This window comes from Aquarana catesbeiana, linkage group LG04 (genome assembly GCF_042186555.1).
Source record: "Aquarana catesbeiana isolate 2022-GZ linkage group LG04, ASM4218655v1, whole genome shotgun sequence".
NCBI lineage: Eukaryota > Metazoa > Chordata > Amphibia > Anura > Ranidae > Aquarana > Aquarana catesbeiana.
Window position 1 is genome coordinate 67493480 of NC_133327.1, and position 12081 is coordinate 67505560.

The window sequence follows — 12081 nt, forward strand, 5'->3', positions numbered from 1 at the left end:
CTAGTGGCAGAGATAGACACACACACTATGCTTCCAGTGTAGCCTATATCTACAGTGCATTCCGTGGTGTACGGTTTCTATTTTCTGGTGGTGTACACAGTACATGATACAGTGCAGTTGCTACTACACTTCTGGTGGTGTACACAATACAGTGCAGTGTTGCAAAACAAAATATACAGTGGGGACAAAGTATTCAGACCCCCTAAATTTTTCACTGTTATATTGCAGCCATTTGCTAAAATTATTTAAGTTCATTTTTTTCCCCCTCATTAATGTACACACAGCACCCCATGTTGACAGAACAGAATTTACATTTTTGCAGATTTATTAAAAAAAGAAAAAACTGAAATATCACATGGTCCTAAGCATTCAGACCCTTTGCTGTGACACTCATATTTAACTCAGGTGCTGTCCATTTCTTCTGATCATCCTTGAGATGGTTCTACACCTTCATTTGAGTCCAGCTGTGTTTAATTCTACTGATTGGACTTGATTAGGAAAACCACACACCTGTCTATACAAGACCTTACAGCTCACAGTGCATATCAGAGCAAATGAGAATCATGAAGTCAAAAGGAACTGCCTGAAGAGCTCAGACAAAATTGTGGCAAGGCACAGATCTGGCCAAGGTTACAAAAAAAATTTCTCCTGCACTTAACCACATCAGCCCCGGAAGAATTTACCCCCTTCCTGACCAGAGCACGTTTTGCGATTCGGCACTGCGTCGCTTTAACTGACAATCGCATGGTCCTGCGATGTGGCTCCCAAACAAAATTGACGTCCTTTTTTCCCCATAAATAGAGCTTTTGGTGGCATTTGATCACCTCTGCGATTTTTATTTTTTGCACTATAAACAAAATAAGAGCAACACTTTTGAAAAAAAGCGCATTATTTTTTACATTTTGCTATAATAAATATCACCCAAAAATATATAAAAACTTTTTCCCCTCAGTTTATCGCAATAGGCGTTAGGTTTGCGCAAAAGTTATAGCATTTACAAAATAGGGGATAGTTATGGCATTTTTATTAATTTTTTTTTTACTAGTAATGGCGGCGATCAGATTTTTATTGTGACTGCGACGTTATAGCAGACATGTCGGACATTTTTGGGACTATTGTCATTTATACAGCAATCAGTGCTATAAAAATGCATCGATTCCTGTATAAATGACACTGGCAGTGAAGGAGTTAACCACTAGGGGGTGGGGAGGGGTTAAGTCAGTACTAGGGAGTGATTTCTAACTGTAGGGGGGGATGGGCTAGCTGTGGCACGTCACTGATCTCTGCTCCCTGTGATCGGGAGCAGAGATCAGTGACGTGTAACTGTCACTAGGCAGAACGGGGTGATAAGGTTGGAAATAATAGGTTAGAGTTCTACTTAAGTAGATTTTCATTTCTCTACATAATGTGTGCGTGTCAGTATATGTTGCAAGACTAGCTTAAAGTTTTTCCAGATGTGTAAGTCCAGCGTCATGTATGTTAAAATACTGCTTGTTACCTTATATGGAAATTTGCTCAAACTGATGCTTCTGTAACCAGTCTTTAAAAAGCCCCAATAAAGAGCCGACAGGTCAGTTGACAGTACGGGACCTTTAAGGCTCGGATCTGATATACAGAAACTCTTGATTCTGTGTCTTACTTCTTTAATAGAACTAGATTTGGCAAAGCAATATAAACTAGAGGCAATTCAGTTGAGAACTGCACCTAACATTTCTGGCATCCGGAAGCAGGGACACACTGATGACACTACAAGAGGTGGATGAATTGGACTGATGGAACAAAAGGACAGGCATTCCGGGAACCACAGATTGAAAACCTGCAAAGGTAAGAAAAAGCTTTATTTTTCTTATATTCTGTGCTCCCCTGATTTGTGCCTATCTGTTCTGTCAGTTACGGTTCTCCTGGTTTTAAAACACCAGCCTCTGTAGTGGTGAGTCTAGAATTACTGCATATTTTGGTTTATATTGCTGGAATTATTTGTTGTTTGTTGTTTGTCTGTCTTGTTGAGAAAGTGAATGAGCTTTGTCAAGGATGGTATGAGTTAGAAGGGGATTGCCGAACTAAGCAACGGAATGCGCCCTTACCTCACTCACATGAGTTTTGGGGGTCTGACGCTTAACCTCACATCTAACTCAAACCATAGACGGGTTGAAAGTATAAGCCCTGTCTGCTCCATAAAGCAGGGATAAGAGTGTATGAGAGGGATCCCAGATACGGGGGGGAATAAGGTCTCCATAAGCCCGGAGATCTAGTCGGATACCTGGTCACTTAAAAGGAATGCTTGTATATGTTGTAGCCGTCAGTCTGGTCATAATATTTGTCAGTTGGCTAGCATATAAAGTAATTCGATTTCAGAAATCTCATCCGGAGAGGTTTTTAGTATTCTGGCATCCTAGGAAGAAGGCAACGAGGAACTAGTGTAGCTTTTTTAGCATTTAGTACTGTACACTAAGTGTCCCACACGCTACCTAGGCACGGACTGTCAGAATGGGCCAGCAGAACACGAAACCCCGTCAGGGAATTGTGGTGCATTATACGGTGCCACAGATAATTAAAAACATCTATGGGAAAGATGAAGCATAGGACTTAAAGGATGTCCTTTGTAAATTTAAGGTGAAAGGAGCAGCGGGTTTAGACCCGGATGTATGGAGTGAAATAAAAAAGGGACAGACAAGGAGAGGTGTTAGAGAAGCAATGGATGCGTCAGGTTCAATGCTTAATTAAGGTCTCAAAAAGGAGCGAAAGAAGAGGGGTGGAAATATAATCCAGATTGTGATGGTTGGGATATGAAAGACAGAACAAAAAAAAAAAAAAAAAAAAAAATTTTGAAATTTTAAATAATCTTAGTTCAACCATCCCACCCCCATATACTGACATAGAACATAAACCACACAAGATATATCCTGTACTTGAGGGTAGAGGATGGGTTTGTCAGGTTTGTGGAGCACAAAAACCCCATTCAGAAACTGTAGCCCCCGTACGCACTGATACACGCATTATAGCAAAGCCAGCTGCTTTCTGTAGATTAGTGACACAGTTAATGAATACACATGAAGCAACCTGGCAGGATGGGGAGGATTTATGCAGACATAAAATGGCTCTGACCCTGTTTAACCAGTTTATGACCGACCTGCAGACTGAGCTGAGGGGGATGGCAATTTAGAGGCAGGACATGTCAGACACTGACTCAAAGGCCCCTTTTATTGCTAGATCAGAAGCTTTCTGTTAGGCAAAACAGGAGAGGGGGTCCATATCACCCATGAAACAAATGCCAGGACAGACTGTATCGGAATTTTACTTATCTATGGAAAGTATGATGGCAGATGAGGGATTGGATTTGGCTCTGCCAGTCACGATCCGAGCCTTCAATAGACAGTTCATGGAAGGATTAATTCCACAGATAAGTGAAAGACTGAAAGCCTGCATACCACCCTTAATTTGTTACGATTTTTGGCAGAAAAAGGTTGCAAGGTTAAACAAGAAAAAGTTGCAAGTGTGTGAGGAAAAAGTTATCTTTTTGGGACATTGTATATCACAGGGTACAACACATCTCACTGAGGAGAGGGTTCAAGTGATAAAGGGAATGTTAACCCCACGGAATTTCAAACAATTGCGTATGTTTTTAGGTATTGTGTCATATTGTAGACAATGGATACCACATGCTAGCGCTTTGATGCAGCCATTATACGATTGTTTGAAAATTGTACCGTATATGCTTACAGAAGTAGCTTATGAGTCGTTTGTCACTTTGAAAAGGTTGTTGATTTCTGCCCCGGCTATCGATATTCCAGATTAAACCAAGACATTTTATTTGTACATTGCTGAGATCACTGGACACGCCACAGGTGTTTTGACACAGGCACATGTAAAACAGACCCGTTGCTTACTTTTCAGCAGCATTAGATCCAGTGTCCAGAGGTTCACCGTCCTGTGTACGGGCGGTAGCAGCGGTGTCGATAATCCTAGATAAGTCATCAGAAATTGTTCTAGACAATCCAGTTGTAGTGCACACCACACATGATATACATGCAATCTTGTCTCAAGTATAGCCCAAACACATTTCAATGGCTAGGCAATTAAGGTTACAGTGTACTTTACTTTTACCTCCAAATGTCACTTTTCAGCGCTGTACAACTTTAAATTTGGCCACCTTTTTTCCTCTTCAGTCACCAGATTTGGCAAGGGGGAATAATAGTGCTAATAAGGAAGAAGAAGAGGAAGAAAGAAAAAAAAAAATTCGAGAACCTCTGATAAGAGAGGACATTCTAAAAACAATGGACTTTTGATTTTTTTTTTTGACTACTGATGAAATAATTTATCCATCAGATATATTGCAGTATTTATATATCATTTTTATGTGACAGGACATGTTTATTATATCAAGATGAGATATTTTTTTACACATCATTTTTTACATTCATATATAGTGTATTTTCAGAGTTGAAAGGGTTAAACATCCCTACAATAGAGTCATTCTAGTTAGAAGGAACATCTGGTGTTAATTAAGACAGAGTACATTTTTCTTAAAGGTACATGTTACAGATACACCAATCTTAAACGCTGAACTGAGCACACTTTGTATATAGATGGCAGTAGGTTTGCTGATGACAAGGGTAAATATCACACAGGGTATGCTGTAGTGACTGATACACAGGTAATTGAAGCACAGCCCTTACCAGCCCACATGTCAGCACAAGAAGCAGAATTAAAAGCTTTAGAACAAGCCCTAGAATACTTAAAAGGACGAGAAGGGAATATTTACACTGACTCTGCCTACGCTTATGGTGTAGCGCACGATTATGGCCACATATGGAAGGCTAGAGGTTATCTGACAGCAGCAGGTACACCTGTAAAACATGGAGAAGGGATTAAGAGAGTCCTGAACAATCTTCAAAAGGTTAAACGAGTGTCCATTATGAAGATAGCGGCACACACGAGCGCAAAGACAATTGAGGCTAAAGGAAATGCATTTGCAGATTTGACTGCAAAACAGGCAGCTCTAGGGGAAGGAAGCCCTCAGACTTTAGCAGCGGTAGAGGTGAGTATCCCAGAACCAACATGGCAGCAGCTGAGTAAATTACAGGAGCAAGCAGGGGAGAGCGAGAAAGATAAGTGAGTCAGGATGGGAGCAGCACCAGACCTTGACAATGTATGGAGGGAAGGAGGCAAAGTATGCCTACCTGCCTCTCTGTACCCAGCAATGGCAGGGGCAGTTCACCTGCCCACACACGTCAGTTCCAATTCCATGTATAGGATTGTGAACTAAGGATGGCTCGCCCCTGGATTCAGTAGTACTGCGAGAAACTACTGTGCAGCCTGCCAAATCTGTCTCCTGAATAACCCAGGACAGAGAGTAAAAACCCCACGAAAACACCAGGTCCTGGCCCAATACTCCTTCCAGAGACTGCAAATTGACTACATACAAATGTCTAAGAGCGGCCCTTTTGAATTTGTCCTCATGTGTATCGATTTATTTTCAGGTTGGCCCGAAAGTTATCCAGTAAAATTAGCTACAGCAAAAGCCACAGCCAAGAAACTGATCACTGAGTTAATACCTAGGTTTGGTCTTCCTGAAACCATAGAATCAGATAGGGGGATACACTTTACAGGAGAAATCATGCAGAATGTGATGACCATGTTGGGGGTTCAACAAAGTTTTCACACCCCTTGCCACCCACAGAGTTCAGGATCAGTGGAAAGAGTAAAATGGGACAATAAAGTTGAAAATACAAAAAGCCATGCAAGAGTTAAACAAGCCATGGCCAGAATGCTTGCCTTTGGTTTTGTTCTTCATAAGATACACGCCAACAGGGAAAACAGGATTGTCCCCATGAAATACTTTTTGGGAATGCACCTAGATTAGGTCTATACTTTCCACAGAGTATGCAATTGCAATGTGATAGTTTGACTGCATATGTGATACAATTACAACAACATCTAACTAAGATCCACAAAAGTGTGTATTCTTCTCTTCCAGACCCCAACTCAATAGCAGGTACACATACACTGCTACCAGGAGATTATATATATGTTAAGAAACACACCAGAAAGACATTGGAACCTAGATTTGAAGGTCCTTATCAAGTGCTTTTGACCACAGCCACTTCAGTGAAATTGGAAGGAAAAGCAGCCTGGATCCACGCATCACACTGCAAAAAGAGTCTTGAACCGAGAGAAACAGAATGAAGATCCTTCTAACTATGATAATAGTGCTTGAATGTTTTCAAATGTTTGTTTATACATGGACTCCTGGTATCAATGTAACAGTTCATGAAAATAGTACTGATCTTAGATGGGTAAATCAGGATAAGAGTATAACACAATATCCTTATTACGAATGGTATTTTGTACCAGTAAGGAAATGGGAAAACACAACAGGAGGATATATACAATGGCAACATTATGGTTTCAATATAAAGATAGAAGACGCTCTACCCACCATCTTCGAATCCTCTGTATTAACTCCTATTCCTAGATCTTGCATAAATGTTTCGGTATCATAACAGAAAACAAAAATCAAATTTAATGCAACTTTTCCCCAGCTACCAGAATGTAGGTATCGCCGAGAATGGTATGATACAGTTCTGGGAGCTGCAGGAACTGGAATGGGAATAATGAATGGGATACAGATGGAAATGATACAAAATAAGTGGAAACGTGCAGGAAGTCACATAGCTGATAGTTTAATAATCACAAGCAAATGGTTACCTACAACATTCGAAACACAAATTAGCCGGGTACAATTAACTAAATATCTCAATATTATGGTTAATCACACAGATGTGGAAAGCAAATCAGGAGTTCATAAACATTACTCAATGTGCTTTTTCTACACTATCTTATCACATTCAAATCGCACTTGGATGAACTATTTTAAGGGTTTAAATTTAGAAAGTACATGGTTTGAAGTACCAGGAAAAGAAGTTGAATGTGAGGAAAGATGGTGTGCTGGAAGGTTTGATGTATACAAAGTGGAGGAGGTCCAGGTAATGTGTAAGTTAATAGTGATGCCACTCCTGATAGGAAGGGATCTACCTGAATTTTGGTATCCTGAGATTTATGGACACACTGTAGATACACAAAACATGACTCATGATCTAAGTCTATGTGCTAAAACTAATAAGGGAATAGTCTGTGGAAGAAGTTCTCCAGTCTATGAACTTTGCTTATTGAAACATCAATCTAACATATGTAAGTTTTACAGATTACCAGTAGGTGTAGGAAACAGATTTATGGAGATAGGACCACAACATATTTGTTTAGTCACAAATGATCAGGAAACTATGGAAAGTTTAAATAAAATGGCTCCTTTTTCAGGATGCGTAAAGAATGTTAAAATGCTTAAATGGCAAAATGACACTTTCCTTTTTGAACCAGATGCACATAGAATATTTAATCTAGAATGGACGGTAGATAATCTTACTGATACTACTCCTTTTATATTATCATTAGAGCCCTTACGGCAAATCTTAAATGAGTCCGAAATACTTAGAAAACACATAGAGACACAAGAACATACCCTTCAAAATAATCTAATATCTGCGGTTATAGATAAAGGAAAATTAATACATTTATCCTCACAAATAAGAGATGAAACAACACATCATTGGTATGATGTATTTGCTGGATGATCACCCACTGCTACGGCAATTCTTAACTGGATGCTCAATCCGATACTTATTCTAATTTTAGTTTTTGTATTGCTTACTGTGATAAACTGTTGCTTCTATAGGAAGATTAAGGCACGAACAGACAGAATGGAAAGAGAAAGGTATTAGGAACTCTAATGACAAAAAGGGTAACTTGACATCACCCCTTTTCTATTCTCTTTGCTTATAAGATGCAGGTATGGATTTGAGGGATGAGGGTAAATAGAGAAGACTTATCCTCCTCTGACAACCCGCGGTCAGGGATAGTACTCTTTGAAGTATCGGCTGTTCACTTGTTTGCAAGGACCCAGAATCGTGGAGGGGATGATGTCAAAGGGGGAAATTGATAAGGTTGGAAATAATAGGTTAGAGTTCTACTTAAGTAGATTTTCATTTCTCTACATAATGTGTGCGTGTCAGTATATGTTGCAAGACTAGCTTAAGTTTTTCCAGATGTGTAAGTCCAGCGTCATGTATGTTGAAATACTGCTTGTTACCTTATATGGAAATTTGCTCAAACTGATGCTTCTGTAACCAGTCTATAAAAAGCCCCAATAAAGAGCCGACAGGTCAGTTGACAGTACGGGACCTTTAAGGCTCAGATCTGATATACAGAAACTCTTGATTCTGTGTCTTACTTCTTTAAGTAACCTCAATACCAGATTTAACCCATGCATACTCATATACCTAGAATTGTATCACTGAATACAAGCCACGAACCGTATATCATATTTGTGCTCTCTAGGTCTCTTTCCTCTTCCCTTTTCTTTCCCCTTTTGTTTCTCCCCCCCCTCTCCTTTCCCCTCCCCCCCTCCCCCCCTCCGTGGTCTCTTTTCTCCCCCCCCCCCTTTCCCCCTCCCCTCTCTCTTTTCCCGCTATCTTTCTCCCCTCCCCTTTTCCCCTCCCGCTATTTTCTTTTCTTTCCCCCCCCCCCCTTTTCCTTTTTCCCCCCCTCCCTTCTCCTCCCCCCCCCCCTACTTTTCGCTTTCCCCTGCTTTTATTCCCCCCCCTCCTTCCTTCATTCCCCCCTTTCCTCTTCCCCCCCCCCCCTCCCCTCCTTCCCTTCACCCCCCCCTTTTTTTCCCCCCTTTCTTTTCTTTTTCCTCCCCTCCCCCCCCCCTCTTTCTTCCCCTCCTCCCCTGTTCTCCCCCCCTCCCCCCCCCCCCCTTTTTTCCCCTCCTTGATCAAACCTAACACTACTAACCAGGGACAAAGTTGTTGAACCCCTGTTTTATCCTATATAAAATCCCCAAACACATACCTTTTTAATTACACCTTAAACTGTCAAGACAAATGACAGAAGTACAAAAATGAGACTTATATGTTCCTTTTCCTTCATGTTGATCTTCTAGCCATCTGAGTTCCACCTGGTCTACATTTACCATCAGTTGGTGGTCTCTTTCGAACTCTGTACCGTAGGCCTATCAGGTAGGATACATCTCAAAACTTCTTACCCATCACTGAATTTATTCATATTTCTGGTCACTATACACCTATTTATACATTTCCACAACCTACAGGACCCGTATTTGGCCCCAGTGTGATTCCAGATCCAAACATCTGCATGCCCTTGATTAATGGGCCTTTCTTCCTATCATTAGGAAGTAAAACCACCTCATACATCCTTACCCAGTCATTTCCACCTCGATAGAGGCCATATGAATACTTTGGATATACTAAACAAAGTTCTATACACCACGATTGGAGGACGCGCTTGATGGGCAGTATGTGTCAATACCGTTGTTTTTAAACCTCTCTGGAATGCGCAGCCAACATTTATATATACCAATGTAAGTGTAAACGAAATGAATATAAATACTGCACCTATATGCTTTATGGCTTGATATACACATGTATTTATTATGTCTATGTTGTATACACCATTCCCTATATAGAAATCTCTGTTAAAGCTTACAACCACCCCTGAAGAATGAGGCTAAAGCAACTCTGAAACACGTCGGGTGCAAGCGTATTGGTATTAATAGCTATAAATATGTGTAATCGCATTCCTTTTTTATCTATGTTATTCTTTGATGTCTTTATGAGAACTTTTTGTAATTAATAAATTGTTGTTTACTTAACATACTCTTCTACACATTCTTTTATATGTGCCTTTAAAGTCCACTAGGGGAATTATCTTTGTTTAAATTCTTACTTCTTTAATAGAGCTAGATTTGGTAAAGCAATATAAACTAGAGGTAATTCAGTTGAGAACTGCACCTAACAGGGGAGATGCTTGTTTACATCAGCATCTTCCCATTCATCCTCTCCATGAGGCGATCGTGGGTATCCCCACGGCGGGAAATTGTAATGGACGTACCTATAAGCCCATTTGCCCAGCCGTGCCATTCTGCCGACGTACACCTGTTGGGAAGGGGTTAAGGTTCCTAAGAGCACAGTGGCCTCCATAATCCTTAAATGGAAGATGTTTGGGACGACCAGAACCCTTTCCAGAGCTGGCCGTCCAACCAAACTGAGCTATCGGGGGAGAAGAGCCTTGGTGAGAGAGAGGAAAAGAAGAACCCAAAGATCACTGTGGCTGAGCTCCAGAGATGCAGTCGGGAGATGGGAGAAAGTTGTAGTAAGTCAACCATCACTGCAGCCCTCCACCAGTTGGGGCTTTATGGCAGAGTGGCCCGATGGAAGCCTCTCAGTGCAAGACACATGAAAGCCCACATGGAGTTTGCTAAAAAAAACACCTGAAGGACTCCAAGATGGTGAGAAATCAGATTCTTTGGTCTGATGAGACCAAGATAGAACTTTTTGGCCTTAATTCCAAGTGGTATGTGTGGAGAAAACCAGGCACTGCTCATCACCTGTCCAATATAGTCCCAACAGTGAAGCATGGTGGTGGCAGCATCATGCTGTGGGGGTGTTTTTCAGCTGCAGGGACAGGACAACTGGTTGCAATCAAGGGAAATATGAATGCGGCCAAGTACAGGGATATCCCTGACGAAAACCTTCTCCAGAGTGCTCAGGACCTCAGACTAGGCCGAAGGTTTACCTTCCAACAAGACAATGACCCTAAGCACACAGCTAAAATAATGAAGAAGTGGCTTCACAACAACTCTGACTGTTCTTGAATTGCCCAGCCAGAGCCCTGACTTAAACCCAATTGAGCATCTCTGGAGAGACCTAAAAATGGCTGTATTAGATCAAACGGGTGCTTCTACTAAATATTAAGCAAAGGGTCTGAATACTTAGGACCATGTGATATTTCAGTTTTTCTTTTTTAATAAATCTGCAAAAATGTCAACAATTCTGTTTTTTTCTGTCAATATGGGGTGCTGTGTGTACATTAATGAGGAAAAAAAAATGAACTTAAAGTGATTTTAGCAAATGGCTGCAATATAACAAAGAGTGAAAAATTTAAGGGGGTCTGAATACTTTCCATCCCCACTGTACATCATTTCCGGAAGGCCACCAAAAGGAGAGGCAGATGCTCACAGGCCACTAAAAGAGGGCAAGTAGGCTCTGTGTCTACAGTCAATAGTGATGGTCATGGACATGGTGCATACTCTGCAGGTGGCCCTGGGGCACGCTTGCCCTGTTTTCTGCTGCTGGCCATGTTATTGAGCCAGAACATGCAGAAGAGTTGGTGGAGTGGATAACAAAGCAGTCCTCATCCTCTGTCACACAGGCTCAGAGTAGTTTGCGTTCCAATGCAGCTGCCAAAGCGGCCTATTCCACCGGCTCCTAGCCTAGAGAGGGGGTGCCCAAGAAGGACAATAAACTGGCAGTCATGTTCCTCTAGCCACAGCATACTACTAAGCTTGCGCCAGTGACGAGGAGGGAGAAGGAGGAGGAGGAGGACAACAACTCAGACAGGATGTCCTCTAGGGGCAGCTTAAGGGCAGCCACCCTACTGCATCACACCGCAGGGCTCCGCACTGCTGATTTTGAAAAGTTCCTTAGCGTGGGCCTTTTTTGACCCGTGTGCAGCAGATCACACAGTTGCTGTTTGCAACCCATGTCTGAAGTGGATCAAGCGTGGCCAGGACAGCAGCCGCTTGGGCACCACATGCTTGACCAGACATATGACGACCTCCCTAGCAGTCCGTTGGCAACAGCACTTGAAAGACCCACATCAAAGAAAAAGGCAGATTTCTCCTTACTCCTCATCTGGGATCTCCAACCCCACCATACCTCCAGTCCTCTCAAAAACCTGCAGAGGAATGAAGGTATAGCAATTGGTGTCCCGAGTACTTGCAGCCAATCTGCTATCAGTACACCTCCATCTGATTTTAGCAGGCAAAATTTCCCTACCACAGTTGCTAAACCGTAAACAAATTCGGTCCCAACCACCCACATGCTCAGCGTCTGAATGCCAGCTTGGCCAAATTGCTAGCACTGCAACTGCTGCCTTTTCAGCTGGTAGACTCTGACCCCTTTCATGAATTTGTGTAATGTGCTCTACCTCAGTGGCAGGCTG